We start from the raw sequence: 17,878 nt of genomic DNA, 5'->3' as shown, positions 1-17,878 counted from the left end.
TAGAACACTGCACCCAACAACAGCAGAATACACATTCTATTTAGGTGTCCATAGAACATATATCAAGACACACCATAACTGTGCCATAAAACAAACCTCAACAAATTTAAAAGAATTGAAATCATGCAGTGTGTTTTTCAACCACAATGGAATCAATCTAGATATCAATAACACACTTTTCTTCTTTTTTGTTTTTGAGATGGAATCTCGCTCTGTTGCCCAGGCTAGAGTGCAGTGGCGCCATCTTGGCTCACTGCAAGCTCCACTTCCTGGGCTCAAGCAATTTTCCTGCCTCAGTCTCCCAAGTAGCTGGGATTATAGGCACCCGCCACCATGTGTGGCTAATTTTTGTATTTTTAGTAGAGACAGGGTTTCCCATGTTGGCCAGGCTGGTCTCAAACTCCTGACTTCAAGTGATCTGCCTGCCTTGGCCTCCCAAAGTGTTGGAATTACAGGCATGAGCCACCACACCTGGCCCTACACAATCTCCTCTGTAAAATAGAAGAAAATGTTTCCTAATTCATTTTATGGAGTTAGTGTTATCCTGATACAAAAACTAGACAAAGGTAGTATGAAAAAGAAAACTACAGACCATTATCTCTCATAAACTTCAATGTGAAAATTCTCAACAAAATATTAACAAACCTACTCCAGCAATGTATAAAAAAAGTATATACACTATCATCAAGTGGGATTTATTTCAGGTATGCAAGGCTGGTTCAACATTTTGGACATAGTGTAATCCACCATATCAATAAGCTAAAGAAGAAACATTATATGATCAAATTAATTGATGCAGAAAAATCATTAGACAAAATTAAACATTCATTTATGATAAAAATAGGAATAAAGGAAGATTTTCTCAACTTTATAATGAACATCTGCAGACCTATAGTCACATTATTCTTCATGGTGAAAGAATGAATGCTTTCTCCCTAAGAGCAAGAACAAAGCAAGATGTCCTTTCTCACTACTCTGATTCAGCACAGTGCTAGAGGTTTTCAATTAATGGTGGTCTTTTGTTGGTGTATCTTGGATGTGATTGAATGGCCATAGTTAACATAGAACACTTGGAAATTGTCCAATACAGAGGAACTGCAGGTGGTGTATTTAGGTAGCCCATGGAGGGAGAACCTTCCACAGATCCCACCTCTCCCACCATTTGTCTGTTTTAAGGGAATTTGCCTGGAATGCAGGGTGCACCTGTAGCACCCGGAAACCCACAGGCTTCAAGAGCCCCAGGCTGATGTCCAGACTAATGGAAGCAGAGCTGAAATGACTTCCTGCCCCCATGGGGTTATTGCAGCCATGATTGTGGCCATATATGGATATACTCATATCCAGCCCCTTAAAGGTAAGTGTTATTACTTTCCAGATTTACTATTTCCTTAATGATATAATATGTAATCTATTTCAAAGATGAAACATTCTAGACACCTCAAATCATTTTTAAAACCAGATTAGATTCAAATAAATTTCAAAAATTAACAAATAGGCCAGGTGCAGTGGCTCCCGCCTGTAATCCCAGTGCCTCGGGAGGCCAAGGTGGTCAGATCACAGAGCCCACCTCTCCCACCATTTGTCTGTTTTAAGGGAATTTGCCTGGAATGCAGGGTGTACCTGTAGCACCTGGAAACCCACAGGGAGTTCAAGACCAGCCTGACTAACATGGAGAAACACCATCTCTACTACAAATACAAACTTAGCCAGGCGTGGTGGCATATGCCTGTAATCCCAGCTACTTGGGAGGCTGAGACAGGAGAATCACTTGAACCCAGGAGGCAGAGGTTGCGGTGAGCCGAGATCATGCCATTGCACTCCAGCCTGGGCAACAAGAGCCAAACTTCATCTCAAAAAAAAAAAAAAAAAAACCCAAAATGTGGAAGCAACTTTGGAACTAGGTAACAGGCAGGGGTTAGAACAGTTTGGAGGGCTCAGAAGAAGACAGGAAAATGTGGGAAAGTTTGGAACTTCCTAGAGATTTGTTGAATGGCTTTGACCAAAATGCTGATAGTGATATGAACAATAAGGTCCAGGCTGAAGTGGTCTCAGATGAAGATGAGGATGGGAACTGGAGCAAAGGTGACTCTAGTTATGTTTTAGCAAAGAGACTGGCAGCATTTTCCCCTGCCCTAGAGATTTTTTTTTTTGAGATGGAGTTTCCCTCTTGTTGCCCAGGCTGGAGTGCAATGACTTGATTTCGGCTCACCGCAACCTCTGCCTCCCAGGTTCAAGTGATTCTCCTGCCTCAGCCTCCCAAGTAGCTGGGATTACAGGCGTGTGCCACCATGCCCGGCTAATTTTATATATTTAGTAGAGACGGGGCTTCTCTGTGTTGGTCAGGCTGGTCTCAAACTCTCCCAACCTCAGGTAATCCACCCACCTTGGCCTCCCAAAGTGCTGGGATTACAGGCGTGTGCCACCATGCCCGGCTAATTTTATATATTTAGTAGAGACGGGGCTTCTCTGTGTTGGTCAGGCTGGTCTCAAACTCTCCCAACCTCAGGTAATCCACCCACCTTGGCCTCCCAAAGTGCTGGGATTACAGGTGTGAGCCACCACGCCTGGCCTTTTTTTTTTTTTTTAACCTTTGCCTAGATGTCGGAGGATGTATAAGAACACCTGGGTGCTTAGGCAGAAGTTTGCTGCAGGGGCAGGGCCCTCATGGAGAACCTCTGCTGGGGTAGTGCAGAAGGGAAATGTGGGGTCAGAGCCCCCACACAGAGTCCCTACTGGGGGCACCACCTAGTGGAGCTGTGAGAAGAGGGCCACCATCCTTCAGACCCCAGAATGGTAGATCCACCAACAGCTTGCACCGTGCACCTGGAAAAGCCACAGACACTCAATGCCAGCCCGTGAAAGCAGCCAGGAGAGGGGCTATACCTGCAAAGCCACAGGGGCGGAGCTGTCCAAGGCCGTGGAAGCCCACCTTTTGCATCAGCATGATCTGGATAGGAGACATGGAGTCAAAGGAGATCATTTTGGAATTTTAAGATTTGCCTGCCCTGCTGGATTTCAGTCTTGCATGGGCCTGTAGCCCCTCTGTTTTGGCTAATTTATTCCATTCAGAATGGCTATATTTACCCAATTCATGTACCCCCGTTGTATCTAGGAAGTAACTTACTTGCTTTTGATTTTACAGCCTCTTAGGTGGAAGGGACTTGCCTTGTGTCAGATGAGATTTTGTACTGTGGACTTTTGAGTTAATGCTGAAATGAGTTAACTCAAAAGGACGACTGGGTGTGGTGGCTCAAGTCTGTAATCCCAGCACTTTGGGAGGCTGAGACAGGTGGATCACGAGGTCAGGAGATCAAGATCATCCTGGCTAACATGGTGAAACCCCGTCTCTACTAAAAATACAAAAAATTAACCAGGCGTGGTGGCAGGCGCCTATAGTCCCAGCTACTCAGGAGGCTGAGGCAGGAGAATAGCATGAACCCAGGAGGTGGAGCTTGCAGTGAGCAGAGACCACGCCACTGCACTCCAGCCTGGGAGACAGAGCGAGACTCTATCTCAAAAAAAAAAAAAAAAAAAAGACTTTAGGGGACTGTTGGGAAGGCATGATTGGTTTTGAAATGTGAAGGCATGAGATTTGAGAGGGGCCAGGGGCAGAATGATATGATTTGGCTCTCTCTCACACCCATAGCTCCCATAATTCCCATGTGTTGTGGCAGGGACCTGGTGGGAGATAATTGAATCATGGGGGCAGGTCTTTCTTGTGCTGTTCTCATGATACTGAATAAGTCTCACAAGATCTGATGGTTTTAAAAATGGGAGTTTCCCTGCACAAGCTCTCTGTTTCTCTTTGCCTGCTGCCATCCAAGTAAGATGTGACTTGCTCCTCCTTGCCTTCTGCCATGATTGTGAGGCCTCCCCAGTCATGTGAAACTATAAGTCCATTAAACCTCTTTCTTTTGTAAATTGCCCAGTCTCAAGTATGTCTTTATCAGCAGTGTGAAAACGGACTAATACAGATCAAGGGTTCAAGACCATTCTGGCCAACGTGGTGAAACCCTATCTCTCCTAAAAAATACAAAATTTAGCCAGGCAAGGTGGTGCATGCCTGTAATCCCAGCTACTCAGGAGGTTGAGGCATGAGAATCACTTGAACCTAGGAGGCAGAGGTTGCAATGAGACAAGATTGTATCACTGCACTCCAACCTGGATGACAGAGCAAGGCTCTACTCAAAATAATAATAATAATAATAAATAATTAACAAATAGTCCCCTTGCCTCTCACAAATTAGACAGTACTGCCCAGAATGCCCTGCTGAAGAGTTGTAACAGATAACCCTGTTCCTCCTTAACCTCTCTGTGCTTCATTTACTCACCTGTAAAATAGTGATCACAGTAGTACCTATCTTGTGGTGATGCAGAGAGGATTAAAGAAGCTAATTAGGGGGGCCAGGTACAGTGGCTCATGCCTGTAATCCCAGCATTTTGAGAGGCTGAGGTGGGCAGATCGCTTGAAGTCAGGAGTTCAAGACCAGTTTGGCCAACATGGTGAAACCCCGTCTCTACTTAAAAAAAAAAAAAAAAAGACAAAAATTTGCCAGGCACCAGGCATTGTGTCAGGTGCCTGTAATCCCAGCTAGTCAGTTGGCTGAGGCAGGAGAATCGCTTGCACCCAGGAGGCGGAGGTTGTAATGAGCTGAGAGCACCACTGCACTCCAGTCTGGGTGACAAAGCAAGACTCCATCTCAAAAAAAAAAAAAAAAAAGCCAATTAAGGTGGAAGCACTTAGAACAGTGTTTGCACATAGTAGGCCTTCAGAAGTGCCCTAGTCTGTGACTTGCAGTTGTTAGGAAGATCAGCCTTTCAGCAGGGCATGAAAGAGAAGGCTTTCTACCAATCCCACCCAGAAACCAGAAACAATTTGCCAATAGGGTGTTTGCTCCTCACTATCAAAGACTGATGAAAGGGGGTGTATTAGTCTGTTCTCATGCTGCTAATAAAGACATACCTGAGACTGGGTAATGTATAAAGGAAAGAGGCTTAATTGACTAGCAGTTCAGGCTGGGTGCAGAGGCTAATGCCTGTAATCCCAACAACTTTGGGAGGCCAAGGCAGGTGGATCACCTGAGGTCAGGAGTTCAAGACCAGCGTGAATAATACAGTGAAACCCCCATCTCTACTAAAAACACAAAAATTAGCCAGGCATGGTAGCGGGCACATGTAGTCCTAGCTACTCAGGAAGCTGAGACAGGAAAATTGATTGAACCTGGGAGGCGGAGGTTGCAGTAAGTAGAGATTGCACCACTACACTCCAGCCTGGGTGACAGAGCAAGACTCCATCTCAAAAATAATAATAATAGGCCGGGCGCTGTGGCTTACACCTGTAATCCCAGCACTTTGGGAGGCCGAGGTGGGTGATCACAAGGTCAGGAGTTCGAGACCAGCCTGGCCAACATGGCGAAACCCCGTCTCTACTAAAAAATACAAAAATTAGCCAGGTTTGGTGGCACATGCCTGTAATCCCAGCTACTTGGGAGGCTGAGGCAGGAGAATCACTTGAACCACGGAGGGGGAGTTGCAGTGAGCCGAGATGGCACCACCGCACTCCAGCCTGGGCGACAGAGCAAGACTCTGTTTCAAAAAGAAATAAATAATAATAATTGACTCACAGTTCAGCATGGCTGGCAAGGCCTCAGGAAACTTACAATTGTGGTGGAAGGGGAAGCAAATATGTCTTTCTTCACATGGCAGCAGGAGAGAAAACAAATGCCCAGCAAAGGGAGAAGCCCCTTATGAAAACACCAAATTTTGTGAGAACTAACTCACTATGGCAAGAACAGGATGGGAGAAACCACCCCCATGATTCAATTACCTCCCAATGGGTCCCTCCCACGACTCATGGAGATTGTGGGAACTACAGTTCAAAATGAGATGTGGGTGGAAACACAGCCAAACCATATCAAGGGGTATCAGAAAGAAAGTGAGCCGGAGATCACCCACTGGCCTGCAGCTGCATCCATCCATGTATCATTTGCTCTGATTTCCATCACCTGCCTGGCCCCCTGAGGCATTTGAGTTTATGACATATGATATTTTGCTAATCATCTTCATTATGGAATTCTCCACCACTTCAGCCAGACAGTAATGGTTTAATGGCTGAGAGAAAGCAATCCTCTCAGACATAAAGAAATAAAGAAAAGACTTTAGCATTTTCCATCACTGTATGATAAGTCACTTATTTAAAGGTTTCATATGTGAAAACCTCAAGGCTAAGTGGACAGGGGGCTGGGAGTGGATTTTAGGGGTTTTCATAGATACTTTTGTTAGCGTGGACAGCGAGTCAGACATGAGCAGGGTAAGAGAGCCCCCCACACGGACACACACACACACCAGGAATGTCAGGCAACCATCAGGTGATGGTCAGGTGGTTGTTAAACAGTCTCTCTAAAATTGTTCACAGCCAGTACTAGGGAAAGGCAGTCTTCCAATAGATAAAAACACCTGAAACTGGTGATCAGCAGCTTCCCGATAAGATCTTAGGAGTTGGGCAAGTGGGCTCAAGCACAAGCATTAAGAGGCAAAGTGACGGAGTTTAACATACGTGGCCACCCTGTAGGGACATTTGACTGGTAAGAGAAGGACACCTCAAGTGAGCATGGGCAGGACTCCAGAAACACACCGTGCGTGCTCACCTCCCAAGTGCTAGCAGGCCGCTGCACATAAGCACAGCCCACCCCAAGGGAAGAATCAGGGGAGAAGGGATGCAAGCCCCCAGAAGTATGCCAGCATATAAAACCCCAAGTCAAAAGGTCAAACCACACACTTGCCTTTCAAGTTGTCTGCCCTCTTCCAAGTGTACTTTCCTTTCTTTCCTTCCTACTCCAAAGCTTTGTAATAAACTTTCACTCCTGCCCTAAAACTTGCCTTAGTCTCTCCTTCTGCCTTTTACCCTTCAGTTACATTCTTTCTTCTAAGGAGCAAGAACTGAGGTTGCTGCAGACCTGTACGGATTTGCCACTGGTAACATATTTTAGTGCTGTGTGACTCCGACGCTTTCCACCGCTAACATACTTCCCTTACCAGTCTACCATTCCTAGAGGAAGGTCATATAGAAGGTCATATACCAGTTAAACTCCACCACTTCGTCTCTCTTATGTATTTATTTTAATGTATTTATTATTTATTTATTTATTTATTTATTTATTTATTTTTGATACAGTGTCTTGCTCTGTTGCCCAGGCTGGAGTGCAGTGGCACAATCTTGCCTCACTGCAACCTCCACCTCCTGCGTTCAAGCAATTCTCCTGCCTCAGCCTCCTGAGTAGCTAGGATTACACTAAAGTAGAAGCGCCACCACACCCAGCTAATGTTTTTTTGTATTTTTAGTAGAGACGGGGGGTGGAGGTTTCACCATATTGGCCAGGCTGGTCTTGAACCCCTGACCTTGTGATCCGCCCACCTCGGCCTCTGAAAGTGCTAGGATTACAGGCTTGAGCCACCGCGTCCGGCCCATTTTGTCTCTTAATGAGCATGCTTGAGCCCACTTGTCCAACTCCTGAGATCTTATTGAGAAGCTGCTGATCACCAGTTTCAGGTGTGTTTATCTATTGAGAGACTGCCTTTCCCTGGCTCTGGCTGTGACCAATTATTATTTTAGAGATACCATTTAATAACCACCTGACCATCACCTGATGGCTGCCTGACATTCCTAGTGGCGGTTTGAGGAGGGGGGGCTCTCCTACCCTGCTCATGTCTGACTCGATACCTACTGTGATGCTTAGGGTTATCTGTTGTGCTGGTGTCTTTGGTGTGCCCACTTGATGTTCTCTCCACCTTACCCACCATGCCCTGTGCCTGGGACTACATCAGCAACAGGCTGACTTGCTCTCTGCCTTCGAGTTGGGTTCAGTTAAAGGTGGGGGCCGCTGGTGGGAGATGGAAGAACAAGACAACAAGGTCAGGGTATTTGTTTCCTATCAGGGTCACTTCAAACATCTATACTCTGTCAGGTGACCTTGCCCACACAGCTTTCCCTGACTCTGCGTTCCTGTAACCAGTTCTTCTCATGGCCTCTGCAGGCCTAGGAATGGAAACAGAACCTGCTATGACAAGTCTTGAGTGTTGCCCAATCCATTGTGGAGGTAAACCTCACAGCGATAGCTTCGTAGAGTCCCCTTTTAAACTCTCCTTAAATATCTTCATTTGGCAATGCCATCTACTTCCTAGCACTCTACCTGATGAATATATATGTGCTTTTCATATAACTCCCTTTTGAACCTAGCACCTGGGTAAGGTACCAAGAGCCAAGGTCAATAAGAATAGTAGCTTCAAACATCAGTCTGAAAACTCTCAAGTGTGCAAAAAATACAACTTTTTCTACTTTTCTTTTCCCTTTTTTTTTTTGAGACGGAGTCTCGCTCTGTTGCCCAGGCTGGAATGCAGAGGCACAATCTTGGCATCTTGGCTCACTGCAACCTCTGCCTCCCAGGTTCAAACAATTATCCTGCCTCAGCCTCCCAAGTAGCTGGGACTATAGGTGCACGCCGCCATGCCTGGCTAATCTTTTTGTATTTTAGTAAAAACGGGGTTTCATCATGTTGCCCAGGCTGATTTTGAACTCCTGAGCTAAGGCAAACCGCCCGCTTCGGCCTCCCAAAGTGCTGGAATTACAGGCCTGAGCCACTGCACCTGGCCCAATTGTTTCTACTTTTCTATACCCCGACTTAATTTCTCTTTCAGCCCCAATCCTCCAGGGTGGTAGAAACACAAGTTAAATCAGCACAGGTTGCCCCCTGACAATTAAAATACAATTAATAGCCAGGCGCGGTGGCTCACGCCTGTAATCCCAGCACTTTGGGAGGCTGAGGCAGGAGGATCAACTGAGGTCAGGAGTTCGAGACCAGCCTGACCCACATGGAGAAACCCTGTCTCTACTAAAAATACAAAATAAGCTGGGCATGGTGGCACATGCCTGTAATCCCAGCTACTTGGGAGACTGAGGCAGGAGAATTACTTGAACCCGGGAGGCAGAGGTTGCAGTGAGCCAAGATGGTGCCATTGCACTCCAGCCTGGGCAACAAGAGTGAAACTCTGTCTCAAAATAAATAAATTAATTAATTTAATTAAATACAATTAATAGGCCTAAGAATAGAATGACACACTGGGAACTTAGGAGCCTAGAGGAGGGACACCTAACCTAACCTCAAGGGAGAAAAAAAAGAAATGTCAGGGAAATTCCCAGAGAGTGTGATGTGTTTGAGATGAGACAAAACAATGAATCAAGTTAGCCAGACTTGAAAGGAAATGGCATGCTAGCGCAGGGAACAGCCTGAGCAAAGTCATAGAGGCAAGAAATAGCACAACGTGTAGGAGACTTTAGCAGCACATATACTAAAATTGGAACAATACAGAGAAAATTAGCATGGCCCCTACACTAAGATGACATGTAAATTCGTGAAGCATTCCAAAGCAAACAAATAATAAAAATATTTTTAAAAAAATAAATTCAGTCCAGGTGCGGTGGCTCACACCTGTAATCCCAACACTTAGGGAGGCTGAGATGGGCGGATCACCCGAGGTCGGGAGTTTGAGACCAGCCTGACCAACATGGAGAAACCCCGTCTCTACTAAAAATACAAAATTAGTGGGGCGTGGTGGCACATGCCTGTAATCTCAGCTACTCCGGAGGCTGAGGCAGGAGAATGGCTCGAACCCGGGAGGGAGAGGTTGTTGCAATGAGCTGAGATCACGCCACTGCACTCCAGCCTGGGCAACAAGAGCGAAACTCCATCTCAAAAATAAATAAATAATAAAATAAAATAAATTCAGGGCCGGGCGCGGTGGCTCACACCTGTATTCCCAGCACTTTGGGAGGCCAAGGCAGGTGGATCACTTGAGGCCAGGAGTTTAACAGCAGCCTGGCCAACATGGTGAAACCCCACCTCTACTAAAAAATACAAAAATTAGCCAGGCATGATGGCACATACCTGTAATCCCAGCTACTCGGGAGAATGAGGCAGGGAGAATTGCTTGAACCCAGGAGGCAAAGGTTGCAGTGAGCCAAGATCGTGCCACCGAACTCCAGTCTGGGCGACAGAACGAGACATTTCTCAAAAAATAAAAATAACTAATAAACAAATAAATAAATTCAGGCTTGGCATGGTGGCTCACGCCTGTAATCCCAGCACTTTGGGAGGCTGAAGTGGGAGGATTACTTAAGGTCAGGAGTTCGAGACTAGCCTGGCCAATATGGCGACACTCCTACTCCACTAAAAATACAAAAATTAGCCAGGTGTGGTGGTACGTGCCTATAATCCCAGCTCCTCAGGAGGCTGAGACACAAGAATCGCCTGAACCCAGGAGGCAGAGGTTGCAGTGAGCCGAGATCACACCACTGAACTCCAGCCGAGGCAACAGAGTGAGACTCCAACTCAAAAAAAAAAAAAAAAATCAATGTTGTGGGAGTATAAGGTTCAAGGCAGGGAGAGGTGAGAGGCAAGGACTCTGTTTATAACAGAGGAAGGACTTTGAACTCTGTGTTATAGGTCAGTGGTCTACAAGGAGGGATACACACACACCCCATGTACAGAAGAAAGTTCACTGGAATACAGGAAGAAAATGTTACAACTTCTATCTTGTGCTTTAACTTAAAGAAATTTTATGTATGTTTTGTAAGGTATTTGTCCCCTCCAAAACTTGTGTTAGGATTTAATCCCTGCCAGAGATGGCAGCTCAGGCCTGTTATCCCAGCATTTTGGGAAGCCAAAGCAGGAGGACTGCTGGACCTTAGGAGTTTAAGAATAGCCTGGGCAACATAGTGAGATCCCATCTTAGAAAAAAAAATAAAAAGAAAAAGAAGAAATTTAATCCCCATTGTGGCAATATTAAGAGATGGGCCAGGCCGGGCGCGGTGGCTCAAGCCTGTAATCCCAGCACTTTGGGAGGCCGAGACGGGTGGATCACGAGGTCAGGAGATCGAGACCATCCTGGCTAATACGGTGAAACCCCGTCTCTACTAAAAAAATACAAAAAACTAGCCGGGCGACAAGGCGGGCGCCTGTAGTCCCAGCTACTCGGGAGGCTGAGACAGGAGAATGGCGTGAACCCGGGAGGCGGAGCTTGCAGTGAGCTGAGAGCCGGCCACTGCACTCCAGCCTGGGCGGCAGAGCAAGACTCCGTCTCAAAAAAAAAAAAAAAAAAAAAAAGAGATGGGCCTTTAAAAGGCGATGACTTACTGGGCTCAATGGCTCACACCTGTAATCCTAGCACTTTGGGAGGCCGAGGTGGGTGGATCACCTGAGGTCAGGAGTTCAAGACCAGCCTGGTTGACATGTCTCTACTAAAAATACAAAAATTGGCCGGGCATGGTGGTGCACGCCTGTAATCCAAGCTACTTGGGAGGCTGAGGTGGGAGGATCACTTGAGCCTGGGAGGTAGAGGTTGCAGTGAACCGAGATTGTGCCACTGCACTCCAGCCTGGGTGACAGAGTGAGATCCTATCTCAAAAAAAAAAAAAAAAAAAAAAAACCACTTTCTTTATAAATTACCCACCTTCAGGTGTTCTGTTATAAGCAACATAAAACAGACTAAGATAATATATTAATAATACCCTACTGCAGGTATATAATATATTACTGTAGTACGGTATTAATGCAGTATATTATTTTATATTACATAATAAACAAATACATTAGGCATATACTAAAATGAGTTAAGCCAGAATCAGCCAATTGACTTCGATTTTGACCAAGAGCTTGCTATAAACATCATTTCTGATGTCCCTGAACCTGGGTAAATCTATGAAAGAGTAGCTTACTATGTTTTTTTTCTCTCTTTTTTGAGACAGATTCTCACTCTGTCGCTCAGGCTAGAGTGCAGTGGCATAACTTCGGCTCACCGCAGCCTCCGTCTCCCGGGTTCAGCTGATTCTCCTGCCTCAGGCTCCTGAGCAGCTAGGATTACAGGCGTGAGCCACCACACAGGCTAATTTTTTGTATTTTTAGTGGAGAAGGGGTTTCTCCATGTTGGCCAGGCTGGTCTCGAACTCATGACCTCAAGTGATCCACCTGCCTCGGCCTCCCAAAAGTGCTGGGATTACAGGTGTGAACCACCTCAACCCAGCCATGGCTTACTATCTAATCATGTAACAGGAACAATTATATAAAGTAGGCGTGTGATTTGGTCTCATTATTAGTATTAGAATATTTGTTTTCCAAAATGGTGAATATTCTTCAATGTAATTTGGAGTAAATATTCTTTCTGTGTTTTTTATTTGTTCATTTGAGATAGAGTCTTGCTCCATAGCCCAGGCTGGAATGCAGCAGTATGATCTCAGCTCACTGCAAACTCCCATTCCAGGATTCAAGCAATTCTCCTGCCTCAGCCTCCCAAGTAGTTGCGACTACAAGCGCCCGACACCACTCCCAGCTGATACTTGTAGTTGTACTAGAGACGGGGTTGCACCACGTTGGCCAGGCTGGTCAGGAACTCCTGACCTCAAATGATCTGCTCACTTCAGCCTCCCAAAGTGCTGAGATTACAGGCTTGAGCCAAAGTACCAAGAGAGCAAAAGAAAGAAAATTAAAGACCAATATATTATAACAGATCACTTAGGCACAAAAAGCCTCAACAAAATGTTAGCAAGTCTAATCAAACAATGTATGAAAATGGCAATGGTTTGTTTATGGTATAAATAACCATAACCAAGTAGGATTTATTCTATATATGCAAGGCTGGTTCAATATTTCAAAAAATAATCAGTATAATCCACCACATCAATAAGCTAAAGAAAAATCATATAATCATATCAATTGAAAAAAAAGGATTTAGCAAAATGTTCCAGCTACCCCAGAGGCTAAGGCAGGAGGACTGCTCAAGCCTAGGAAATTGAAGGTTCAGTGAGCTATGATCACACCACCGCACTCCAGCCTAGGTGACAGAGTAAAAAGACCCTGTCTCAAAATAAAATAAGATAAAATAAAATAAAAAAGTCTCAGCACACCAGGAATGAAAGGAATTCCCCAACTTGAGAAAGAGCATTGTTCCATGGCCCACAGATCTATGTAAATCTGCCCCAAAGTCTGAGGAAGCTGAGAGGCTGAAGAAAGAGGTGGATAAATCCAGCTTCTTAGGAAAAAACGTTAGTAGAGACTTACTAACAGAAGTTATGTCTGTGTCTCGGGTAGCAACGATGACAAGATGTTGGATGCTGCACCCTTACTCACAAGACTCAGGGCATTTTTTTTTTTTTTTTCTGAGACGGAGTCTCGCTCTGTCACCCAGGCTAGAGTGCAGTGGCATGATCTCAGCTCACTGCAACTTCTGCCTCCCAGGTTCAAGCAATTCTCCTGCCTCAGCCTCCTGAGTAGCTGGGATCATAGGCATGCGCCACCACGCCTGGCTAATTTTCCTTTTTTCTTTTTTTTTTCTTTTTGAGATGGAGTTCACTCTTGTTGCCCAGGCTGAAGTGCAATGGGGTGATCTCGGCTCACCGCAACCTCCGCCTGCCAGGTTCAAGTGATTCTCCTGCCTCAGCCTTCTGAGTAGCTGGGATTACAGGCATGCGCCACCACACCCAGCTAATTTTTTGTATTTTTAGTAGAGATGGGGTTTCTCCACATTGGTCAAGCTGGTCTCAAACCCCTGACCTCAGATGATCTGCCAGCCTCGGCCTCCCAAAGTGCTAAGATTACAGGGTGAGCCACCACGCCTGGCTGACTCAGGACTTTTATATCGTATGGGAGGGGTAGTTCAGAAGGGATGTGTATGACCTAAGGGCAGAATTTATGGTAAGTACCTGCTCTTACGAAAGGAGCAGTAGATAAACTGGAAATCATAGAGGCCTTTCCAGAACATGGATTAATCAAAAGTCAACATGGTAGATTTGTTTCCAAAATGAATGTAGGCTTACAAAAAAAAAACTTACAGCTAACATCATACTTTTAATGGTGAAAGACTGAATGTTTTCCCGCTAAAATAGGATGTCCTGTCACGACTCTCATTCAACATAGTACTGCAAGTTCAATAAGAAAAAAAAGAAAAGAAAGAGAGAGAAAGAAAGAGAGAGAGAGAGAAAGAAAGAAAGAAAGAAAGAAAGAAAGAAAGAAAGAAAGAAAGAAAGAAAGAAAGAAAAGAAAGAAAGAAAGAAAGAGAAAGAAAGAAAGAGAAGAGAAGAAGAGGAAGGAAGGAAGGAAAGAAGGAAGGAAGGAAGGAAGGAAGGAAGGAAGGAAGGAGATAAAACTGTCCCAATTTGCAGATGATATGACTATCTAGAAAATTCCAAGGAATCTGCCAAAGAAATTCCTAGAACCAATAAATGGGTACAGCAAGGTCACAGACACAAAACCAACACAGAAAAATCAATTGCATTTCTATATGTTAATAATGAACATGTGGAAACTGAAATTAAAAACACAATACTATGTACAATCACTCCAAAGAAAATTAAATAGTTAGGTATAAACTTATAAAACATGTACAGGGCTGGGCTCAGTGGCTCACACCTGTAATCTCAGCTCTTTTGGAGGCCAAGACGTGTGGATCACTTGAGATCATGAGTTCAAGACCAGTCTGGCCATGGTAAAACTCCATCTCTACTAAAAATAAGCCGGGAGTGGTGGCACATGCCTGTATTCCCAGCTACTTAGGTGGCTGAGGCAGAAGAATCACTTGAACCCAGGAAGCAGAGTAGCTGCAGTGAGCCAAGATCATGCCACTGAACTCCAGCCTGGGCAACAGAGTGAGACTCTGTCCCAAAAAAGTATATAAATAGATAAAATAAAACAGTACAGGATTTGTATCCTACAGATTACAAAATGCTGATGAAGGAAATTCTGAAAGACCTAAATAAATGGAGAGACATACCATGTTCATGGATTCGAAGACTCAAAATAACAAAGATGTTAATTCCCTCCAAAATTTATCTGTAGGTTTTATGCAATTCCTATAAGAATCCTAAAAAGCTTTCTTGCAGACATAGACAAGCTTATTCTAACATTTATATGGAAAGGCACAGGTCCTAGAATAGCTCCAACAATCTTGACAAAGAAGAAACAGAAAAGAATCACTCTACCAAATATTAAATCTTACTATTTAGCTACAGTAATCAAATGAGTGATATTGGTGAAGGAACAGAGAACCCAGAAATAGACCCACACAAATGTGGCAAATTGATTTTTGACAACAGTATGAAAGCAATTCAATGGAGGAAGGATAGCCTTTTTAACAAATGAACATGCATAGGCAAAAAAATGAACCTCAACCTAAACTTCATACCTTCTACAAAATTTAACAAAAATAAATCATAGACTTAAACGTAAAATGTAAAACTATAAAACTTTTAGAAAAAAATGAGAGAAAGTCTTTGGAATCTCAGGCTAGACAAGGGATTCTTACACTTAACACCAAAAGCATGATGGAAAAATTGACAACTTGGCCCTCATCAAAATTAAAATATTTATTGCTTCATAAAAGATGCTGTTAAGAGAATATAAGTAAAAGCTACAGACTATAGGGGGAAATATTGGCAAAGGTTACATCAGACAAAGGACTAATATCTAAAATACATAAAAAAATACCCCTCAAAACTCAACAGTAAAAATACAAACCAATTACATGGGCACAAGATATAAACAGACATTTCATCAAAGAGAATATTCAGAAGGCAAGAAGGCACATGAATAGATGTCTAACACCACTGGCCATTAACCATATGCAAATTAAAACCACAGTGGAATACCACTACACATCTATTAGAGTGGCCAAAATAAAATATAATGACATTGCCGAATGCTGGTAAGGATTTTGAGAAACTAGATCATTCATACACTGCTGGTGGGTATGTAAAATAATACAACTACTCTGGAAAAAAGTCTGAAAAAAATTTTTTTTTAATTAGAGATGGGGGTCTCACTATCTTGACCAGGCTGGTCTTCAATTCCTGAACTCAAGCAATCCTCCCATCTTGGCCTCCCAAAATGCCAGGATTTGGCTAGGAGCAGTGGCTCACACCTGTAATCCCGGAACTCTGGGAGGCCAAGGCGGTTGGATCACGAGGTCAGGAGATCGAGACCAGCCTGGACAACATGTTGAAACCCCATCTCTACTAAAACTACAATAAATTAGCTGGACGTGGTGGCAGGCACCTGTAGTCCCAGCTACTCGGGAGGCTGAGGCAGGAGAATTGCTTGAGCTGAGATCATGCCACTCACACTCCAGCCTGGGTGACAGAGCAAGACTCTGTCTTTAAAAAAAAAAAATGCCAGGATTATAGGCGTGAGCCACCACACCAAACAAGCTTTTTTTTTCTTGACATTAAGCCTCCCTCTGTTGCCTAGGCTGGAGTGAAGTGGAGGATTCTCGGCTCACTGCAACCTCTGCCTCCCTGGGTCAAGTAATTCTCCTGTCTCAGCCTCCCAAGTAGCTGGAACAACCTGCGTGTGCCACCATGCAATTTCTTGTCAGCCTGTGACAAACAATTTTTTCTATAACAACATGTAACTACTATTTGACCCAGCAACTAACTGCCCTCCTGGATATTTTTTTTTTTTTTTTTTTTTTTTTGAGATGGAGTCTGGAGCGGCTTCCTGGGCTCAAGTCCAATGGCACGATCTCAGCTCACTACAATCTCCGCCTCCTGGTTTCAAGCGATTTTAGTGCCTCAGCCTCTCAAGTAGCTGGGATTATAGACATGCACCACCATGCCCGGCTAATTTTTGTATTTTCAGTAGAGACAGGATTTCACCATGTTGGTCAGGCTGGTCTTGAACCCCTGACCTCAAGTGATCCGCCCACCTCTGCCTCCCAAAGTGCTGGGATTACAGGTGTGAACCACCACGCTGGCCCCTCCTGAACTTTTATCCCAAAGAAAAGAAAACAAGTGTTCTGGCGAGGTGGCTCACGCCTATAATCCTAGCACTTTGGGAGGCCGAGGTGGGAGGCGGCGGGATTGAGCTCAGGAATTTAAGATCACCCTAGACAATATGGTGAAATCTTGTCTCTACAAAAAACACAATTAGCCCAGCGTGGTAGTGTGTGCTTGGCTGAGGCAGGAAGGATTACTTGAGCCCAGGAGGTCGAGGCTACAGTAAACTGTGATCGTCCCACTGCACTCCAGCCTGGCTAACAGACTCAAAAAAACAAAAAGACAGCACTTTGGGAGACTGAGGCAGCCAGATCACTTGAGGTCAGGAGTTTGAGACCAGCCTGGCCAACATGGTGAAACCCCACCTCTACCAAAAATACAAAAATTAGCTGGGCATGGTGATGGGCGCCTGTAATCCTAGCTACTTGGCAGGCTGAGGCAAGAGGATGACTTGAGCCCAGGAGTTCGAGACCGGCCTGGGCATCATGGCAAAACCCCGTCTCTACAAAAAATACAAAAATTAGCTGAGGGTCATGGCCTGTGCCTGTAGTCTCAGCTATGTGGTAGCCTGAGGTGGGAGAATTGCTTTGAGCCCTGAAGGTTGAGTCTACAGTGAGCTATGATTGCACCACTGCACTCCATCCTGGGCAATAAGAGTGAGACCCTGTCTCAAAAATTTTTTTAAAAAAAGAAATGAAAAATTAAAAACTAGGCCCGGCGCAGTGACTCATGCCTGTAATCCAAGCACTTTGGGAGGCTGAGGTGGGTGGATTACTCAAGGCCAGGAGTTTGAGACCAGCCAGGCCAACATGGTGAAACCCTGTCTCTACTAGAAATACAAAAAATTATCTAGGCATGGTAGTACACATCTGTAATCCCAGCTACTTGGGAGGCTGAGATAGAACAATCACTTGTCCCAGGAGGTGGAAGCTGCAGTGAGCTGAGATCCTGCCACTGCACTCTAGCCTGGGCAACACAGCAAGACTCTGTCTCAAAAAAAAAAAAAATTAAATTAAAGTTAAAATTAGTGGTTTGAGGAAAAACTATTCTTTTCACTACTCT

The 17,878-nt window shown here is 44.6% G+C and overlaps 1 non-coding gene across 1 annotated transcript; it reads left to right on the top strand.

Annotated features, from left to right (window-relative positions):
• Positions 1–9,318: 9,318 nt before the first annotated feature.
• On the top strand, positions 9,319–9,428 carry LOC115894388. The gene has a single exon (XR_004054518.1). It is a non-coding gene; the product is annotated as a U6 spliceosomal RNA (small nuclear RNA).
• Positions 9,429–17,878: the final 8,450 nt, after the last annotated feature.

The sequence above is a fragment of the Rhinopithecus roxellana genome, chromosome 17 (genome assembly GCF_007565055.1).
Source record: "Rhinopithecus roxellana isolate Shanxi Qingling chromosome 17, ASM756505v1, whole genome shotgun sequence".
Taxonomy (NCBI): domain Eukaryota; kingdom Metazoa; phylum Chordata; class Mammalia; order Primates; family Cercopithecidae; genus Rhinopithecus; species Rhinopithecus roxellana.
Note: the sequence above shows the minus strand (reverse complement) of the source record. Positions and strands in the feature narration are given on the sequence as shown.